Here is a 22,792-nt window from a genome sequence, read left to right as displayed (position 1 = left end):
GCCTTGTCTGGTTACGCTGTCCAAGTCTTCCCATTGGGGATCCTTTTTACTATGTAGAGTGTGACCAAAATGGGATGCCATTGTAATTTAAACTCCTGTTCCCAGTATTTTAACAACATGTCCATGGATATACAGAGGGAAAATAGTATAGTAACTAGAAAGGATGTGAATGATGAGAGTGTGAATGGTAGCAAATGGTGAACCTCAGAGAAATCCTTTTCTGAATGGAGCAGCTTTATTTCCCTCAGTGGTGATTGAAATTAATACGGGCTGTTATTTTATGGAGGTACTCGTAAACTGGAGGAAGTGTGATGGCCTCTAGATGTAAAAGGTCAGAACAGATGATCTAATAGTCCTCTTTAGCCTTAAAACTATGAAGGAAAATGAAGGCTTTTAAAAATTATTCTTTTACCATAGTTAGACAGGAAATGGAACGATGGGATGGCAAGGCTAAACCCCAAACTCAGACACTAGCTATCCCTGTCCCTTTGCTCATTCCTGTGCTAGTAGGTTTCCAGCTGAGCCCCATGTCCCAGAGGGTCTCTGAGCCACCTCTCTATAAAGGGTGCCTGAAAGGCAACTGAAAAAAGCCTGTTGTCAGGAGGCTTTAATTCACTATTACAGGTGATCACCTCTCCATTGGAAGTGTAAGGGTCCATAAATCAAGAAATGGTTGAAAACTTCTGCTCTAGTCTTTGCCAGCAGTTAAAGACAGCTCACTTCAGCCACATCTGTGTGCCCATTTTGATCTTCCACACCTGTTCCTACTGCAGAACAGGGCACTTCTTGGCACCATTGTCAAACCAGCCTGCGGCCCCCTTTTAATTTTCACTTTTGCTACTTGCCCTACAATTAAATATCCCTAAAGTGACAAATACATAAAGACCTTAATATAAAGCACCGTTGCATACCAGATACACAAGTGCACCTTGGTATGAGTATTTTATAGACAAAGAATCACTCATCAGTGCTATTGTTTTTTGCTGCATGTGTGGTCTGCATCAAGGGCTCTGCAGGCATTTGGCATTGGAGTGATTCCCTTAGGGGTCTGGAGGTACTGCTTCGACGAGGAGCCCTCCTCAGCTGCTTCCCTTAGCAACCAGACCCAGCCAGGGAAGGGGATCCCATGAGCAACCCACAACTGCCTGCGATATTGCATCGTGGACATCCACCCTTTGCAAAGGTGATGTTATGGTCCCAGCATGACCCTGCATCACCATAGCATTGTCAAGACAGACTTGCATGGAGAGGGACCTCTTCCCTCCCCAGCCCTGGCCAGGTAACATGTTAGGGGCTTCCCAAACCAGAAGCTGTGCCAGATCGTGGTGCTTGGCAGTCCTCTGTAGACCTCTACCGTGAATTTGTCTAATCACTTTTCAAATCCATTTATATTCCTGGCCTCCGCAACATGCTGTGCAGTAAGTTTCATAATTTAGTTGTTCCTTGTAAAAGTGTTTCTTATGGGCTATTTTAAACCCACTGCCTCATAATTGGGTGCACCTTAGTTCTTATGCTGTGAGAAATAATGACTAATTCTTTTCTATTTGCTTTCCCTATACTGTTCATAATGTTATAGACTTTATTGTGTGTTTTCTGATTTTCCTCTATCATTTTGTAGCTTGAAGGGCTACATTTTTTACAGAAGTCAGCACAATGGGAGATAAGTAGAGGATTTGGTGGGTTATTGCAGATCCTGAAATGTAGAAGAAAAATTGATCATCAGCTGAACCAAATATGAAATGTTAGACTACTTCTGATTAAAAAAAAAAAAGAAGGTAAAAACCCCCAAACTTTAAAAGGCCAGTTTGACATTCAAATTGGTTTCAGAGTTTCATGTCAGTGTTGAAGCCTTTTGTTTTTATGCAAGCCGACAATTAAAGAATATCGAAGTCCAAGAGATTTCATATGAAAGGCTTGAGATATTTTTGTTTTGAGAGTTGCAAGAAGTTTGCATACTTCTCTGAAATTTTCCTCCTCAAACTGTCCATTCAGTCAAATAAAAATCTAAGCTACCAACAAATCTGGAGATTTCTCACCTAAAAGTTTTGTTTTTACCCAGGTATAAAGAGAAGCTGGCTTGAAAAATTTAACCTGAAACACACGTTTTTGACCGCATATAAAAACTCTCTAAACATGAATCTGTCAAAGCTCTCGTGCAAAACAGATTTCCCATGGATTTTATTTTATGTGCACTAAACACTTTGCAAAACAAAGCCTGTCCAGAAACATGAATCTGAGGGCTGTTTAACACTGTAGATTTTCCCCTTGTATAACAATTATGTAAACTCGCACACTAATTGACATCGGATGCAACACTGCGAATATGTGAATGGTGTTCAATAGCCATCATACTTTCTCATTTTGCTGCTTTTGGTCACGTAGGCTAGTAGTTGCATGTAGTAGGACAGAAAGTAAAACACATGGCGAATTAGTGCCAAACTACCTGAAGACTGTTGTTTTTCCCTGCTGATGAAGTGTGCCTGGATTTTCCCACCTTTTTAAGCTCAGGTCTCTGGTTTTTTTATTTATGTTTTATAAGAGGAAGAAACTAATTAATCTCTTTCCCAAAGAAACGCAGGCATGTGCTTGTTCACACCTAAATTTTGCTGAGGGTAAATTCCTCACTGCGGTGGTTTTGAGTCCTTGGAAGAGAATGGGAATCGGTCTGCCTGCTCCTGACGTCTGCTGGAGCTGGGTTGTCTGTCTGTCCTGAAGTCCTTTTGGGGACCAAAGAGGGAAAAATCTATTGGTGGCTGGTTTGCACCTTGTGTCGCAATCGGACCCATGGGTGCCAGGAAGTCTTCTTCTCCAGAGCGCAAATACTGTCTAGGATAGTTTTTTGGTTGACTGTGATGGCACATGTTAGTTCTAGCAAACCTAAGCAAGCTTTTGTTTCTTTCCCATCGTTGTAGTGTTGGATTCAGTCTTAGTCTTTGTATTATAAGTCTGCCTAAAACCTGATTTTTAGTCATAAAAGGAGTAATTAATTTAAACATTCATTCAAAACAGATATATAGACTTTGCTGAAAAATGCAATATCCAATAGGAAATGCCCTATATTGTATGCTGGGTTTATTTAGAATAAATTTAGTAAGATCAAGACACATTTTAATAGACAAATTATATTTGTTTTTAGGCTACAGTATTCTATCTGGACTCAGCCTGCTTCCATTTTTTTAACCATTAATCTTGCTTTTTGCCCCTAATCCTTTCTTTGCTACAATGAGCTTTCACTATGTGTGTGTGTGGAGGGAAAGCCCTATTAGATTATAACATTTTATGAGTTGTCAACGATATAATGACATTAGCCACCTGACTGAGAAGTAAAAACCTTTGTGGTGTCACATAACAGGTTAGAATTGGTTGGTAAGCCCCTGTGAAATAAACAAGGTAAAAAAAAATCCTCCAAAATGTATATTTAAATGGGTGGCTATAACCCCTCCCTGCTTATTAGACCACCAAGGGCACATTAAATATTTTATACGTATATATCTTTCTGTCTCTATAAAATAGGTAGAGATAGGTGCACACACGTACATATGTACACACATGCATAGACACACAAGTCTTTCAAAATCAGAAAGGTCTCAAATTTAATTGGAATGGAAAATGCTAACTAATTGGCATCCAAATTTGATTTGCTGTAGAAACCTCATATTTGTTTGAAACACAACACTGTGTCTTGGAACACAAGCCCAGTCCTTCAAAAATCATACACGAGAACTGTGGAAGAATCAATTAAAGTTGATTTGGCAGATCTGCTTTTGACAAATATAAAGAAATCTCTGATTAGGCTGAGAAGAAAAGAATCCCTCTTTCGTGCTCTCTCTATTCTCTCCCTCTTTAAAGGCAGTAGATGTCAGAAGGGGGTGGGTAGTGATATGCAAAACATGGCCTCCATAACCAAAGTAGCCTGCAAAATTAGGTGTCAGCATGCAAAGCTTATTGATGTATGAATGCGGAAAATGAAAGCCGGCAGTAGACAGACGGGGCTAAAGGTGAGACAGCCACAGTGAAAGCAGCTGTACATCTACGTCAAGGTGTTGCTATATGAGCCTGCTTTTTTCTGGAGGGCCACAGCCTAACAAGCTGTGCCTGGCCATAAAATGATGAAACAATACAATGTAGGCACACACTGTGTGAATACCAAATAAATTGACTCAGACCCCCCCACACCCCTTCAAAGTAGGCCTGTGTATTCATTAATAAATTCATATTCTGAGTTTTCAATAAAAGAAGAAAATGCAGTGTAAACTGGAGTTACTTAGTGACACCCAGCTCATTGCTTTTTATTGTTGCTTGCAGCTACGAAGCCTTCACTGTGCACTAGTAGAATTTATTACTGTCTGTCTTTGTGGCAAGTTGGCGAAGTGAGCCTTTTGAAGAAAATTGACCCACACTTCATGAATATGATGAAAAATGCCAATAACACTACAAAGACAAAGCTCTTGACATTAGTGTGCAAAGAACTAAGAGACAGTAATGAAGATATTGCAATTACAAATCATATCACTCCTCCCCGGCCGAGGGGCATGGGCATTCGGGGGTCGCTGGGGAGCCCTGAGACCCTGCTGGATGTGGGGTAGGCTGAAGGGGGAGAGGGGGGTGTATGGGCATTGTTTCACCACCTGGCCCCCTCCCCATGCTCCATGCTTTGAAGGAGGAAAGGGGTGAGAAGAGGAAAGCAAGCAAAGTGCTTAATCCAACAAAGATTTCCCTCCTAGAAGGTTGCCCCTTCTTCTCTCTGAGCCTGCATGCAGAGGGAGAGTGGTCTTGTTGCTAAGGCACAAGATTAGGAGCCATGGGGTCCAGCTTGTGCTTGCCCTTCTGCCTTACACTTCCTATAAGCTCCTGGACACAAATCACTGTAAGATTCTGTGCCTCAATTTCCCCCTCCGTAAAATAGTTTTTTTCTTTCTATGCTTTATGAATGTAGCCTACATTGACCGGTATCTCCTCTGAGCTACCTTGTTCTGCTTGTGAGCATGCACGCCTCCACTCTTCTGGTATTGCAGTAATAGTGATAGGTTAAAAATTAGCATTTTACAAGCGGGACGGTCTGTCTTACAGGCTCTGTCCCAGTGAAGTGAAGTGAAGTGAAAGAGAAAACAAGAAGCAATGTGACATGCAAAAGTTCTCCATTTAATTCTTGCCCTGGTGATAAGCAACTCAATCAGTGAAAGTATATAAGGAACAAATAGGGCAGGCTTTTTTTTTTCCTCCCAGCAGCTGATGGAGCAATAGAACAAAGCAACTTCAAGACAAGAAATGTGAAGGCTAAGAGAAACTGAGCTAGAAAAAAAAATTAAAACTAGCAACAAAAGGTTATTTAGCCCTATGTTGAACATTTGCCACCTTCTGAACTTATTATTCATCAATCAAATTTTCTGTCGCCAAGATAAACTGTAAGTGCCAGGTGCTTTGTTTATGCATTCTGCTCTTATATTTATTGTGGAGAGACCTACTAAAAATCAAATAAAAAGCAAGTATGCTAGCTACTAAATTTGTATGTGACAGTCATAGGTATATCTTGCCATGTTGGAGTACTGGTGCCAGAACAAATCAGTTCAGCTTTGCCGTTCTCATGCTCCTCTTTCCATTTGTAGGAGATGACACTTGTAAATTAAGGCAAACCATGACTGTTTTCCTCTGTGACATGTGGCCACTGATGAGATAATCATGAAGTCAACCTGAGAAATTCTGCAGGTCCGTATGAACTGATGGGGACCCAAATACAGGCTACGTGGGAACTGTGCTTCAATCTGACTCTATCAGACCTGTGCCACTTGTGGATCCAATCTGCCTTGGGAACGTGAGGGGCTTCAGATGTGCAGACACTCCGTTGGTGCTCATGCAAGGCCCTTCTGCTTTGGATATTGAACGTTGCAACACGCACAAGTTGTTTGATGCATTTGCTAGGATCCTTGCATCACTTATTTTGAGGCACACAAGGGCCTCTTGGGATTGCTGTTAGGTGTCTGCAGAGCACGGCTAAGCCCATATCCTCAAAACTAGCTGTTTTCTTGCTAGCCTGTCAGATGTGATTTCTCCCAATCGTTCAGATGTCATGACTGAGGCCATGGTAAGACCCCAAGGGCTCTGTTTCTGGCGATGGGCCTTTAACTTGAAGCTGGCAGTTGGGTGGAGTAGAAGACAACCGATTAAACCATCTTACAATTGCCTTAAGATGAGGAGCTGAATCAGTGATGATTCCCCATTCCTGCATCTGCTCTTCCTAGATAAATTCCTCCTACTTAATGGACAGAAACTGAGATGTGCCTCAGTCTCTCTCCCTTCTCTTTCCCCATCATTTGCATGGAACTGGTACCCACAGGATGGGAGACACAACAGGTTTTGGCATGTCTACACCTTTTGGGTATGCTACGTAGTATGAAGATCCAGATACAGCCCTGAAGCACTCAGACCTCTGAATGCATGTCAAGGGTATCTTCAGCATCTCGACTATCTCTTTTCTCATGGTGTGGTGTCATTTCTCTGTGCTGGTCATGAGAAAGATGCACCACATCTGAGGAGTCAAAGTAAGTGGCTGTACCTTGTTAGAGACACCATGAACCGAATAGGAGGAAATTACTCTGTGGTTTAGGAGAACTAAACTGGATGTAATAATGTTTTCCATGTTTTATAAATCACTTGATGTTTTACAGTACATTATCAGGAGAAAAGAGATGGAAAAGGAAAGTGAGTAAAGAAGCATCCAAACAGTAGAAGCAGCTACTGTATTACAGGTTAAAAAATAGCAAACCGGACTTATTATGTCTGAACATCCATCCTTCCAAAGCAACTGCAGATGAGAAATCACTGCTTGTGTTATTTGGCTTTGAAAACAAGGCTGGTGCAGAAAGCTCAAGAGGAAAATGTGAGACCACCACATAGATCAGAACAATACTAGTGTAAAGAACAGAAAAAGGGACAAAGCCGGAGAGAGCAAGCAGATTGCCCAGCTATAAAAAGCAGTGTTGAAATCCAGAGGAAAGCTTCATCAAAGGCTGGCTTAAGTGCAAAGGTTCAGACCTAACTAAGGAGCAGCTCATTTTTTGTTGCTCTAGAGCAAGACCTGTCTCCTAAGATCTGAGCAAGTGAATGAATGTTGTTCTCTTGCTCAGTTGAATGAGGCAGTGGCACAGTCTGGCCACAGATGGGGAATCTCTCAAGTAAAGACAACGCCATTAGATAACATATTGGAGTGACTCTACTGAGCAGGCTGAATGCCTGCTTAGTAAAAAAAAAAGAGAGGAAAAGAAAACACTGTGTAATTATACAGCCACCCAGTTCTACCTTCTCATTCCTTGCTTCTGTGGCCATCAATATTAGACTTCTACACTTCTTTCCAGAGCACTTTGTAGCTCATCTCTCTAACAAGTCATGTCCCATAAACATTAAATAATCTTCCATACGAAGCTACAGGTTTCACACTGGGATGCTAACGCTAGAGCACTCCTTCCTGTTGCTGGAAATGTGGACCAGCGCTGGGGTGAGCCAATTCCCAGATCAAAAACATTTGTTCACCTTGTTCCTGTAGCTTGCAAAAAGTGTGACTAGATAACAGGACAATTTATTTGGCATAATTGATTATGGCTAATGATGACTGGAAATCCAGTTGTGACATTGCTGGACTTACCTGTGCTTTAGATATGAGGAGATATATTTTTCAGATCTTAACATGTTTAGCATTTTGGGATGAACAATTTATCTACCTGGGTTCATTCTGCTGCTCCCAGAACTGATTGTATATTAGCATGTCTCATGAAAATCATGCGTGACATTACTCTCGCATCTATATATTGAAAAGAAATGAAACTGGGGCTGGATAAAAGCCCTTTGAAGTCAGTGGAAATGTCTCCCATCAACTTCAATAAGAACAGATGAACATAGAAATATAGGATTGGAAAGGACCTCCTGGGTCACTGAGTCAGTCCTCTGCTGTCCCCCACACTACTTTATATAATCCCTTCTCCAGCAGTTGTTTCTCTTTAGCCTGCCTATGGGCTGGTGACGTGTTCAGCATATTGCAGAAAATGTTATCAATAATGAGATTTTTGCATTACAGGTAACCAACGGTTCCTGTATGTTTGATTTGTCAGCTCTTACAGGCATGAACAAGTCCCAGTACGTCATCTTAAAAATGCAGTTAGGTGAATGAATGCAGGTTATCTGGAAGACTGAAAGGAGTACAGGCTATCTATATTCAGTCTATGTGTTTGTCAAAACTCTGAAGACTCACAGTACGGTTTCCAGTAAGTAGTGGATGGGATTCTTCAGTGATCCTTGCAGCAAATAGTGGGGACTGATCACAACAAAATGAAAGAGGCCCAGTTTTGTGGCAACATTTCTGGTCTTTAAGAGTTAAAAGTGATAGGTAAAGGAGGCCCAGGTTCTTTGGATTATTTTTTTTTTCTCTACAGTATTGTAAGTGCTGAAAGTGAAAAGAAATTATTGAAAGGTATGCCTAGGAAGATTTCATGCAATTTTATTCAATGCCAATTATTTAAAGAGAAGATAGTAGAGAGGGCCGGAAAGGGTTAAAATTAAAAGCTGTTTCTAAAGCCTGCAATAATAATACAATAGACTGGTGGTAGCCACGGGCAGAATTTACTGTCCTTGGTCTAGTGAACCAGTATTAACCCTTCAAGTGTCCTGGATGGCTCTGTGCACAGTGTCACTTTCTGCTCCAGTGTATGGATGTATGCTTTCTGTCAGATTGCTCAATTAATTATAATTGTCCTACCTTTAAAGGGATAGCCCTGGGCATACTAGGGGGTGTGTCCCTCATGGGATTTTATTTCAAGCCATATCCTACTGTCTCCAACTCAGTCAATGAATCTTACTCATCAATATTTAATGACACAAGTGTACCTTCATTTTTTTTAATAAATTATTCTTCTCCACAGCTAGGCAGGTGCATTGTCTTCCCGTTATGTTTTGGCAACAGAGAAGATGCTGCCTAGCTCTGTGTTAACACCTAAGACAGAGGTGGGTAGACCCACCAAAAAATGTCAGCAGGCGCTACCTGTGTATTTGAGAAATAGGCATTACAGACCTCTTGCTCTGCCTCTGAGATACGACAATAGGCGTCTCGCTACAGATTCATTACTGAACAGGTATTCATCAGCTTCAAAGCAGCTTTTACCAACTGTGTAGCACACAGGAAGAAATTGGTTTTAAGGAACAGGCAGGAGAGACATCTCAAGACTCTGCTTATTTTATTCTTTTAGTGCAACCTCTGCTGCTCTAAAAGCTACCAGTGACACATTTTGTGCTGTTCACACCTTGGTATAGTCTTGGACAAGAACCACATCCTGTGTATTATTGATATTTTATGACGAAGTAAAGCAATTTTAAAACATCAGGCTGCCCATCTGCTATGAACTACTTTTCACAATATTCAAAATAGATGTATTTCCCTTTCCTGTTTTCATATGAGTGAAATGCAGACCACAGTTAGGTTATGAGACTGGGGGCCAGGAATTTTTCTACTTTTAATCCTGTCTCTGACATTGATTCCTTCATTAGCCTTGGGCAAGTCATTTCACTTGGATATATTCGAATCACCACATCTATAAAATGGAGATGCAGTGAGGTGTCATGGAGATTTATTAGGCTATGTCTGCAGCATACTTTGAAGAAGTCAAACCGTATGCACCTGTTAATGAATGGAATTTTAAAATACGAATGAAAACATTTTCTCGTTTCAGAAGCCCAAGTTCTGACTAAGTGTTGTGCAGACCTGTAACTAACACCTCAGTCAGCAGGTATGATTTTACACTTACTGTGTAAACTCATCGAAGAAAAATTAGCTGAATGTTAACATTATGGCAGCTGAATGCCAGAGAGTTTCCCAGTCAGAAATGTGTTTTTATTGCTAGACATCATATTGACCCTATGTAATGAAAAAAAGCAGTTTTTGCAGTTAAAAAATTTCCAGGAGTAATGTAGAGAGTTGGTGCTCTGGGACTGGTAGATATACAGGGAAATTAGATTCTTACATAATTTGATCACTATGGAGTAAAACCCTAGCCTTGTGTGAGTGTTTTGCTACCAGCCTCGATGAAGCCAAGATCTCATCCAACTTACTAGTAAGCTTTGGTAAGAGAGTCAGAGGATTCACTAGGACTTGGAACCTTTCATGCACTGATGGCTTGGTCTGGTGAAGGTTAATGACCGGTGGAAGTCTCTTTAGCACCTGGCATGTAGAGGAGCTTGTGAGATGAGCTGGTCCCATTCTGTACTGCCTGCATTGGCTGTGCTGAAGTTTTGGTCTTGGCAGAAAGGCATTAAACTGGATGCATGGCCCTATCTGCCTCACCAGTCTGAGCCACACACCTGGGTATGAGACATAACTCACCTTTGGCACCGGCCAGAACTGAAACAAGCTGGTGCCAAACTCGCATTGTCCTTACTCATGCTGGACTTTCTGCAGACAAGAATAAATCTCCTCCATGACTAATCTGTGCATGACTCACCAACTGTATCATAACGCAAACCTTGAAGAGCTGTGGGAAACAACGGTGCACTGAGGCATGTTTTAAATGAACACTGACCCCACTCAGCAGACAGTGAGGTTCACAAAGAAACTCGGTGCAGGAGGCTGTTTCTGCAGAGATGGGGCAGCGTGAGCACAGCGTGGTCCCCAGCCCTCCTGCTGCCCCTCTGCTCAGCTGCTTCCCGGCCGGTCCCCGAGGCTGCCGCTACCAAGCAGTTACTGTTACCAGTTTCCCAGCGTCTCTGCCGAAAAATACTAAATGCTTTCCCTCCTGCAGCATGTCAGCAATGATGCAGGATGTTTGAGGACACCTCATGAAGCAAAGTGGTGGTGGTATGGCAGTGGGGTTACAAGGAGACAGAACAATAGGAAGGATGAGTCTCCTACAGGAGATAAAATAACCCTAAAAAGTCATGGTGCAATAGTAAGATCAGGTTCATTTTAGTTATCCAAAGCAGTTTGAATTCAGCTCTTCCCTGTCCAGACACTGTTTTAATCACATATGAGTCAGAGCACACACAGATGATGAACATAGCTGCATGTTCACACTGGTTCATAGTACGCTGTCACTTACAGCATGGTGGAAAAGGTGACCGAGAGGACAACGTAAGGGCTAATGCTGCAGGGCATGGCACTGTGCTTGGACCTGAATAAAAGCAATAAGGAAAGATAACTGTGCTGAGATACAGCCACTCTTGTGTGAACAGTGTCGGTGATAGGCATTTTGCTTGGGAGAATTAGGAAGGAGCGTAATGCTCTGGAGGGACATTGAGCCAGGCTTCTTTCTCCTTTTTTGGGGAAGGTTCAGCGCAGATGTCTTCCTAACCAAGGGAAACAAGGAGCAGGAGCCTGGTCCAGCCCCCCCCCCCAGCCATGCACACTAAAGCATTGCACCAGAAGGCTCCTCAACCATATCTGATTTACCTTCCAGGACACAATGGAGAAATTAGCCTCCAGTAGCCAAGGAAGGGGCACATCTGTAAGAGATACGTTTCTCTTCCAGGAGCAGTCTCTGACCTCTGCAGTCTGGCATACAATTTAACCTACAGAACTCAGCCATGGCTGTTTCCTGTGTGGACTGATGACAGCTTGCTTCTCCAGCCTCTGCTTAACTTGGTAGTCATAACTGAACCTATAATTTCTCCTAGCATGTAATATTACAAGAAGGATGTTTAAAAAGTCAAGAATTTTCCTGCATGGTCTAGTTGTAGTATGTTTTTAAAAGCCTGTGCTCAGGCCTTGCTACCCCCTGAGCACAAAGAAGCTGGGAGTGTTGCAGAGGGAGCTTGCTTAGCCCTGGGGGAATGGGTAAAGAGGGTGTTTTGTGTGACTTGTTTGCAAACCCCTGTGGCTATTCTGAGGAGAGGTTCCTGGGATTTTATGAAGTCATGTATATCCATCCTGACTTGGAAAGATGGATTCTGTCCAGAGCTTAGCTAAAAAAAAGAAAGGAGGGGCCATTTGCAAAGGATGATTTTTGCTATTTTAGAAATAAAATGCAGCTAATAAAGTCACCATTTACCACTTCCTTGCAATGCTCTTCTGCCCATACTTACACTAAATAAGGAAGCTATAGAATGAATGTGAATATATCTAAGTTTATCGTGGGACAAAGCAGTAGGTGCAAACCCATGGTAATACGAGAGCATCAGGCTCCAAAGGCACCTGGAAGTGCAGATAAGATCAGATCAGGTCAAAGAGGGAGCCTTGACAACTATGGTCCTGCTCCATGGAGCGCCGGGAGCCCCAGTCCAGCTTGTAAGCAGTGGGTGCAACTGCCCGACTCCCATGACACTGCTCTTCAGTTATGCACTCTGCCAGTGAGGTGCTGGGTCCTTTCCCTGGGAGCCCCTCGGCTGTAAAAGGGAAATCACACAGAAGTGGATGTTTCCACTTTACCTAGTATCCCACTGTGCCCCAAGTTGCTGCTTGCTTGCTAGGCTTCAGGGTGTTTCTTTTCTTTTCTTTTCTTTTCTTTTCTTTTCTTTTCTTTTCTTTTCTTTTCTTTTCTTTTCTTTTCTTTTCTTTTCTTTTCTTTTCTTTTCTTTTCTTTTCTTTTCTTTTCTTTTCTTTTCTTTTCTGAATTTGATGGTGTCATTTTTACACTGGAAGCCTGTTTCACCACGTTTCTGGCAAACCCCATTGGTTAGACTTGTTTTACCACCTTATGATCTTTTTTTATAGCCTACATCTGCCAGGAAAACTTTGTCATTCATCATCTTCCTTTCTGCTGCATTCATTTTCAGCTAGACACAAAATGTCCTTGTATTTCTAAAGTAATGCAAAGCCTCCTGCCTTGGTGGTCAGACTGGAGGGGATAGATGGTGCATAGTCCCTACACCACAGCATGTAAATAGTGTTCAGAAGTAGGGAAGAGGAGGAAAAAGAAGATCCTCAGCATACACAAAGTAGGCTGTGGGGCTTCCACTCCCCTTCTCAGTGGCATCCCTTCAAGAGACTGCTGCCGCAGGCAACTCCAAGTTTGCCTATGTCTCCTGCTGGCTTGTTCTGGTGGAGAGGAGCTTTTCCCAAGAAGCAGTCCCATGTTTGCAACTTTCACAGCTGCATTCTTCCTCCCTTTTCCTATTACTCATCTTGTTATGGATGAGAACCATGTTGGTGCTAGCAACTGTGTTTAAACATGGGACAGAACTGAAGTGCAGCTGTGTTTTGGTCACTGGGTTTCTATATCCACAGTAGAAGTGTTCCAGAAATAGGTAAAAATACATATAAAGTTGTTTAGTTGCTGTTCTGTTAACAAGGTGGCATTATCCATGGTAGAATTCATGGATACTTTGCACAAGACCAAAAGGAGGAACAAAAGTCCCTCTGACCGTGGGTTTTTTTAGTCTCTTAGTTGCACCATGTTGGACAAAAAACTTTCTTGAAGTTCTTTGGAAAAAGTTCACGTGATTTTCCAGCAAAGTTGTTTGTGGTGAATCTGGGATGGCTAGCAATTTGGGAATAAAATTAAGGTTTTGCGTAATATCTGCTCAAAGTTACATCGGCCTTCATGCACAACTCAGAGGACTGATGGCTGTAGTTGCTCCTCACTTGAAGAGCTGAAACCATTTCCTAGGCACAGAGCATTGTGACCATCTCTCTTTTCCAGAAACTTGGGCATTGATGGACCAAGGTCAGAATTTAATGTGAGCAACAGGTACGTTCCAGTTGTTTGCTGCAGATGGATTTGGATTCCTGATTTTAAGTACCCACTTTGTAGTCATGTGAATGCCTTAAAAGCAATGAGCAAATTCCCTTTGGCCTCCGTGGGCTCCAGAGGAGAAACCCCACTGAGTGAGCAGAGACACAGATGCGGAAGCCGGCACTCTGCTCTTTGCCACCGGAGTCTGTCTCCCTCCTCTGTATCTTGCTTGTACAGAGACAAATAAAAATTCAGGGACTTGTGCCACACTTTCTTCATAATGCATGTGTACAAATATTTGCATGCAGCAGTGGTTCAAAGGAGCCTGAAGATACTATCTTAACTGTGGTGCTTTCCCAGACCATTGCTGTGCTTTGCCTTTGTGAATAAAGGCAGTAGTGTCTGCAGTCAGAAGATCTCTCATATAGATTTAATCTGGCTGTTTTCCTCCCTAGGGAGCAGAGTTGAGGATAGCGAAGTTCAAGGTAGAGTGTGTTTGAGTTTTGTAAGCAGAATAGACATGGAAATTTGAAGCCCAAATTGCACATTCCAGTCTTCTTATGGAAATGGTGAGCAAAGAGGAAGCGGAGCCTTTAGTACTGAACATGTGCCAATTTTTAAATCCTGATACAGATCTAGAGAGTTTATTTATAAACACTGCATGTGTATATGTGCGTTCACACACACACACACGCTTATACATATATTATACATGCCTATGTGTAATGTTTATAAACAGCGCATGGCATATCTCTCTGCTTATAGATTCTATTGATGATTGCTTTATTCATCTTGTGGCAGATCCATTTAAATGAAAATATGTTCCCCATTTCCTTGCTACTATAAATTCTGCGCTATGGGGAAGTAGCGAAGTGCACTAGCTATACATCCATGGAGAAATGCCCTGTTGAGAAGAGGAGTATTATACAGGGAACAATTGACAGCCCTTCACTTCAGTGGGTACATTTCTCTGTACAGCTGCATCACCACTAATGATAAATGAGTAATGTTTGATAGCTGGCTCCGTTGCCTGACAGCTACAGTTTTGGCCAGAGGGCCACGACAGGCTTTAGACTTCTGTTCAAAATGAGTTAAACATATTAGGTATTACGAAGCCACAGAAGCCTCGAGAATGAGTGCTGAAATGAGTTATCAAGGTATGCTCCTGGGTACACAACTTGCAAAGCAGATGTCATTCTAATAATGTGTGATATAGAACATGTCTGGCCTAAACCCTGCTGGATGAAATATGAAGCCCCGTTGGTGATATTTAATACCATTTTATGAGGTGCCATCTTATAAAGACAATGCCCGCCTTATGTGGAATGCTTAAGGTATTTTGCCATAGGCACTGGGAGGTATCTGAACTAAGTAGAATTTTTATTATTTTATAAGCCTTTACTTTGTAATATTTCTGTTTCTACATTATTGTGGTACTAGCTGCACTAACCCTTTGTCTAGTGAACTTGATGAGCGGTTTACTGATAGATTGACTGATAGTCACGGCCGCCCGTGGATGTAAAGGGCAGTTCCTACCTAAATATATTCTTAGCAAAAAACCACAGAAAAATAGAAAGCAGACTTCAAAAGGAAATAAAGCTTTACAGGAGGCACACTTGGAAAAGAGGTCCTTGAAGCTATGAGATCCAGAGGTTTTGGTGTTTTTTAAAGGAGTGAGGCCTGGGAAGGTTGTGAGTTGGTGCCTTACAGCTGCAGCATTCGTTTCATCTGAAATTCCTGTTGCAAACTTCGACTTCCTGTAGAGATTTCTGGATCCCTTTGACGATATTCCAAGGACATGCACCGAGTCACTTAGTTTAAGGAAGATGATGAGTGTTTTCACTCTCTAGTTTTCTCTTTATTTACATATTTTCATTTAACATTGCTTTTGTGGAACAAAATTGCCTCCTTCTTCAGGTCTGTTGGAAAGTGAGGGCAGAGTGAATGCAAGCAGTTATACTGAGCAAATTAGGTATCTCCTTCCTGGGACTCAAAGACTCTGCTGACAGCACTGCTGAGTTAAAGACCCCAGTGGGGGCAATACTTACATTTCAGTGATGCTGAGTCAGTGCAAATGGACTCAGTGCTGAGATCCCATTGCCACTGTCGGAGGATCTGGTCCAGTGCAGCAAGGGAGTAGTCTTCATCCTACATTGTTCTGTATCTCACGGTCCTTCTAGTCTTCCATGCTTCTCCATTTTGGCTCTCCCGAGCAAAAAGTGCCCATGACCTAGAAAGCAGCCACTCCCAAAGCACTCACCAGGAGCCGCTTTTGCTGGGATGATCCAGTGGGGTGTCTCTTGCAGGGCAAGTTGGGACACCTGCTTCTCCTCCCTCAAGGGTCTCCTTCTCAGCCATGATGCATCTTTATGAACCCCACATGACCAGGTCCCTGTGAGTACTTCTGCCGATCTGCTTGTCTGAATAAACATCAGCACTAAAGAAATTACTCAGCTTGTGTGCCAGCGACCGCCACGTACAATTTCCAGCTTGAAAGACATTCCTGTGCTAAAATATGTGGCAGTTCTTACTCTTAATCCTAATTCACTCCTTCTGTCTCCCTGGCTAAGTGATCTCTTAATGTGTGGTAGTGCAGCCTGATGCAAGAAGGTGTTAGGTTAATTCCCTTTGACAAAACCCCACTAACTTTTTTTTGCCCTTGAAAAGCTTGCTTTCCCTTCCAAATGCATCATCCGGTGAGCCCAAGGTTCGCAGATATTCAGATTCATCTTCCTTTATACCATAAACATGCCAGATATATATAATCCATTTGGACACTGGCAAGTGATGTCTATCAGAGGCAGAATGGGTACTGAGGGGCCCATAGTTATACAGTAACATCGGCTTGGCAGCAGCTCATTCATCGTGCTAGATGATCTGTCCATCTCCCTGCCTATGGCTTGTAGCACATAAAATACAGACGAAAAGTCAGACCAAATATTCTGTGTGCAATGCTCTTTGCATCTCAGCCCGGCTTTTCTAGCCTCGGTTTTAAATGCACTCATGGTTCAACTGTCTGGTTGAGATGCTGCTTTTTGAAAGAAATGTGTCTTAGAAATTTCTGAAAGTCGCTGCTCAGTGTATGACATGTCAAGTTACATCTGCTGTGTCACAAAACATCAGCTTGTTGCAAAAGACCGTAATGAAAGGTGACAAGAAACGCTATAAACTGTTTCGGTCGATGTTTTTGTTTATTCTAGAGAGAATTTCATGCAATATCACAATCGCAGGGAGAGTTCGGCTTCTGTTTCATCACTTGGTAAAACTTTTGCCTGTGGTGATCAGCCGAATAACCCTCAACATTTTGGGTGTGAAGGTAGGTTAGCCTTCAAGCCAATGTTTGCAAAGTGCTCTTGGGAGCACTGTCCCTGCCCAGCACACGTGGTGGTGGGTCTGGGCTCGGGCAGACCCCAGGTGATTGCGAGGGGTAAGGAGAGCTGGGCGGTGTTTCCCCCCTCCCAGGTCCAGCTGTGTTCCACCACCCATGTAGGTGCTGCATGGGGAATTTCCCCCCTTGACCCCCGGCACATATGTGCCCAGGCACAGTGCTCCCCAAAAGGACCTATGTTCTAGAAGTCAGGGTTCCCACAGCATGCCGGGGCACTTCGTGGGGCTTTCTTCGCCTCTCGGAGAAGGCTCGTAAACTCGTTTGCAAATCCTCTGTTTGAGCTCTACAGGTGGCTCATGTTTATCAAGGTTTTCTACTTGGAGCTCATTTTCTTAAAATCTCTCCTTATGCTTGCTAAGATCCACACAGTCACTGTTCCAAGCTGCACGAGGCTTTTAGCTCCTTTTTCCTCTACACATTTTTTGCCTATATTGTTGCAGGAGTCGAATGGGGAAATGCACAGAGCTGGGAGATTAAAGATGTAAATTTTATAAACAGAAATCAAAGGTCCTAAATCCTGAGCAAAGAAAAGCCAACATAAGTATGAACATTAAAAAACATACATAAATAGTACTTCAAGGCTGAATGTGTTAAATTATTCAACAGTTAAGTCGTAAGTGTTCTTAAACTTAAGTATAAAAATGCCCTTGACAATATTTCATAGCTGTGCATTTCTTTAAAATATTTAGCATTCTCATTAAAGAGAATGACTTTATTTTATATATTAGTTACACTCCTGCTTGTTAATATGAAGGAATTTAGTAGCAAAGAGCATTCTTATGTATATAAGCCAAAGACAATTTACATATAAAGTTGGACGACTATTCACTTTATATTTATGCCTGGATCATCTGCATCCACGCATAGCTATAGAGCATTTAAACAAATTTGTTCCTTAATGTGTAGTATTAATATCTCCTGCCCCAAAATATCATTTGCTAATGCCATCGCAAAGACAGGTTCATTCAAAGCTACATGGAAGTTCTTGCCTTTGAAAGACTTAATGAACCTTACATTTTTGGTATACTGCACAGTGTAATGCCTATTACATATTCATTGCCAGAATGGAAGATTTCCTTTAACTCTGAGCTTCCTGGTCGAGTTCACTGTAAAACATTGTCAAAAGTCACAAGAGACTTTCACTGAAAATTGTGACTCTTGATAGCAGGATGTAATGGGGAGGTTTAGAATAGAAGAACCAGTGGTATATGGGCCCAGGGGGAATCGTTCTGACAGACAAATGGATGGATAATACAGTTTTTGACATAATGGGATGAAAAAGTTTATGCCAGAAAGAACTGAATTAAAGTTATTACTTTAAGGAAATTCTGAAGTTCTCAAGACCAGCAGTATTACCTGCGTGCATTTCATTTTACTGCATCTCTGCATAACAGGTTTTTAAACAGGGTTGGTTTTGAATTGATTTATAAGCTTACTAACAAATCTGCAATAAAAATTGTAGTTACTTTCTTGGAAGTAACCCCAGTAACATCATTTTACAGGGTGTTTTTTTGGGAGCAAGATTTTTTGATCTGTCTGGTTTTTAAAGTCCTGCATAATCAGTTTGCCTCTCAACTCCCTCTTGTAAGGACAGAAAAACAAAACAAGCTATTATTCTGAGTTTTCTTCTGGAATAGTAGGAGACTGCATAGAGCTACATTATTTTGTATATATTTCTTTTTCTCAGTGCTTTTGTGAACTTTGGAAATCAGCAGCTCTAAGATCCCAGAGCCCTGGTGAGACACAGAAGTAGGCTGATGCAGAAACCATTGCAAGATCAAGGCCTTAGTTAATCAGGGCCATCCAAATAGGACTGTATGTTTTTCTATGTGTTATTTTTAGGTGATCACAGGGCTGACCTGTCAATCAGACACGTTTTTAGGGGTGTTGTGTGTGCGTGCGTGTGTGTACCCAAGGGTTTGACCGCAGGTCCCTGGAGAGGGGATAGTGCAATAACAGCCTCTCCACCCCGAAGCCTCTGTTTGAGCTATGTTTCATTTTAGCTGGCAGTGACTAAGCCAACGGCTAAAATGCAGAAATAAGTACAGCGGAGAGAGGCCCTCATAATGGCAAAGATGAAAAATGTGTTAGCGCAGAACAATGAAGTGATGGTAAATCTAAGATGTAGGCACCAGTCACCACTTGTACCATGCTGTTGTCAGAAGTGTGTTGAGATATCTGAGAGAGCAGGCTGAGAAAGGGAAGCTAATTATACCACATTATTCACTTCTGCTCATTACGTATAGTACAAAGGCCCTGCTTTTTATGTATATATTAAAGTGCCAAGGACTACAGGAATAGATAACTTAATGTTTCTTTTGTCTCGCTAGTGGGTCGGTTCAGACAGAAAAATCTTCTTTTTACAGACCTGCAACTTTCCACCCTCCAGAATTAGGGATTTCCTCCTGTGTCACCCTTAACAAACAGAAAAACGCAACTCCCTCCCCCTTGACACCCAGCAAAGCCAAACTAAACTAAAGCAAAGAGCCTGTGCCCCGTGGCAATTCCTTACCCAGTGCCTGTGCGAGGGAGGGTGTGCGAGATGGTTCCAGCCTTCTCCCCTCTTGCTCAGCATAGGCACTTGTGTCAACGAAAAAGCTCTTCCTACTTAATCCCTCTCCCCCACATACCCTCAATAGCTCCAGGGGCAATTTGACAGCCTTAACCTACCCCCTTGCTGACATCCATCCCCGGGTTACATTGTCCCCTCGTGCTGCCACTTGCCCCTTCATCATCCTGAGACCACAGATAACTGCCCACTCTCCAGCTGAGTGTCAATGAAATGAATTCAGCTGTTTAATAAACTTTGGATGGTATGTATAATGCATTCACTCTTAGACGTTTTACCTGCCTCACAATCCTTGTATTGCATTTGGATCTGTAAATGAGCCATTAGGAAAAGATGAACGGGAAGGCAGAGGATTGGTTTATTGAAATTATTTATATATGAGAAATACCTGACTTTCAAAATTCATGACTCTCTAATGCTCAAGTCACAGAGAACACATTAAATCTAAGAGGTGAGGAACAGGTATCGCACTTCCACACTAAGGTGAATGAAATCAAATTTGGGCATTGAAATCTACCCTTCTCCACAATGAAAATTGCCTTGCTCTTCTAATTACAAGCCTCACAAAAGTCACTGCTTCAGTGAAATACCCTGCAGCTACACAAAAGGATAGACTGGAGAAGCACACATCTACCAATAAGTGGCACTGAGCATCTACTCCATTTCTCACACAGGTTGGCATATCTCTCAGTGGTCCATCTGGTAGAATTGGATGGCATTTATCAGGAAATAATCCAATTGTGGCATGCCAAAACCTGAACATGAAAAGTACTTGTGCCTAGTGTCAATCATTCACCCTCTGACAGTTCAATAAACATCCTTTCTGTGATGGTTTTCAGGAACACTGACACCCAAAATGCTGGAAACAATGCCAGAGATGGAAATGACAATGCTTCTGTGAAACATCAAAAGGGACCGACACAACCTGGCATGGATTTTGCCAAGTGTTGCTTAGCAATACAGTGTGCTTGTGGGCCGCTGGTGTGTCAGGATTAGCTGCGAAGGGAGCGATATTCACACCTTTGCTGAAAATGCATCCTTCCCAAATAAAGGAGGACAAAGTAGGGGAGTGCAGCATCAGCAGGAGCAGGAGATGCCACGGCCACCATATACAATTTTAGGCTTCCAAAAAGCCATCTGCCCTCCGCGGTTGTCTTCCTTGGGCATGGAAAGATAAAGTGTCTTATCCCAGCGCCATGAAGACACTGTCCTGTCCTGCCCAGCTTGTGGTCTCAGAGGGTATGAGGAGGTTTCATGGCTATTTCCTTTCGGGGCTGGGATCAGAGGGGGCCAAACTTTGCTAACAGCAGCTCTTGCAGGAGGTACGTGCAGTCAGAATTTGACCCAGACTGGGTTGGCCGCTGGCACTCAGGCGATGGTGACAACATACGGGAAGAAAGCCTGAACCTGGAATTGGGAGGTGAATAACCAATATTGCTCCTAACGAAGCATGAAATGGGGGTGGTCATTTTAACAGCGTGATTGGTGGTAGTAGTAAGAGGATGCAAGGAGCTGTGGGTAACAAAAGGAAAAAGTTGTTCACTTGCCATATTTCCCAAGTGAGCTCCTCTCCCCAGGTGCCTGGACACTGCCTGTGTCTCTGCAGATGCCCCCACCCCACCCCATGAGGGATCCTGAAGGGCAAAAGCAGCATTTCCAGAAAAACGAAGAGCGCTCGGTGGCCGGAGGGAAAACGTACTATTTTATATTGCAAGAACCACTTTGCCACCGAGGAGGAAACTGAATTGGGGGAAGTGAAATAACTTGCCTGAAGCCACAGACAGACCTGGGAACTAAACTCTGGCCTCTTTAATGTGCCAAATCCTGGAGCAGAGGCTCACGAGGTCTAACCAAATCGCCTTTTATCTGTGTGCTGGGTAAATGGGAGTGGGAGGAATGTCTGCATATCAAATAAGGGAGTTTTGTCTGTCTCGAAATTCCAGGTTTTCAGATCCAGGAATCAGCTGATGCCTGGAGCATATAGAATGCCTTTTTGGTGTGGCAAGGACAGACCCACGGGTCCAAATGCAGACGTGGCAGCCAAACCTGTCCAAACAGAAGTGCTGGGATCTGCTGCTAGTCCGGAGCTTGGAGGGAGGCAACTGCCCAGGGAGGCACTTTTGGGGCAGCACAGGGTTGCCGCTACCCCTTTTGGCTCAGGTGTGTCTAGTCCATAGGCACCGTGGTGGTGGTGGTGAGGCTGCAAATACCATGGAGAAGGTACTTTCAAACAGACAGAGTGCTCCAAACAGAAATCCTGAGGTGTGCAGATTCTTATATATACTTATGACAGTTTTCCAGGGAGAAGTGCAAGCTAACTCCATCAGTGCCTTTGAGCCTTGACTTGTTAATTGGCATTACTTCTAATTCCCAGCTATATTTTAAGGTATGAACCTAAGGAATTTTAAAGTCATTATGTGGGTGAGGGACTGATAAAAATAAATCCTTCAGGTTTGAAAGTGGCAGAGAGGGAATAAAAGGTGTTAAGAAATCCAGGAGTTTTCAGCCAATTGGTTCAAAAAAGCATCCGGGTGGACTGCAGCTCCTGGAGAAAGGTCACTGATACTACTCTGGGTACCTCTTTTATGAACTTTATGCATCACATAAAATAAATTTAAAGCAGTTTAATTTAACAGTCTAATTAGTCATGGCTTTTTCATCTTGTCTATTTAACTATACGCAGAACAAAGAGAAAGACACAGGGCCAAATTCAGAGCTGGCACAAATCAGCCCTGCAAGTGAAGGAAGCCATTCCTGCTCATCCAGGGTTGAATGCAGATGCCGGTGGCCAAATTCGTCCCTGGAGATAACACCCCTAATGACTGGAGACTTGCACTGCAAATGAATTTGGCTGCCAGGAATTAACTCTCTGTGGAGCGGGTCCTTGAGTCTTGGTGTCAGAGCTTGAGCCAGGCGAGCTGAAACATGGGTAAAATGCTTGGGAGAAATGGTTTAAAGATTTGAGATAGTTTGGAACAAAACTCCTCTGTGTGTTGGCTTCACAAAGTCTCATGCAAGCATTTCCCTTTGCTTCACTCGGCTTAATTTACACCCCCTTTCACTTTAAATTTCAGTGTTCACGTAATCTCACGATCTCAGGCAAACAGCAGTCACATGAATGCACCCTCCACTGGAAATGAGTGTGTCTCTACTGCCTTTGATGTGGTTATACTGGTTATACCATTATAC

Source organism: Buteo buteo, chromosome 9 (genome assembly GCF_964188355.1).
Source record: "Buteo buteo chromosome 9, bButBut1.hap1.1, whole genome shotgun sequence".
NCBI lineage: Eukaryota > Metazoa > Chordata > Aves > Accipitriformes > Accipitridae > Buteo > Buteo buteo.
The sequence above is the reverse complement of the archived record's forward strand: the minus strand, read 5'-3'. Positions refer to the sequence as shown.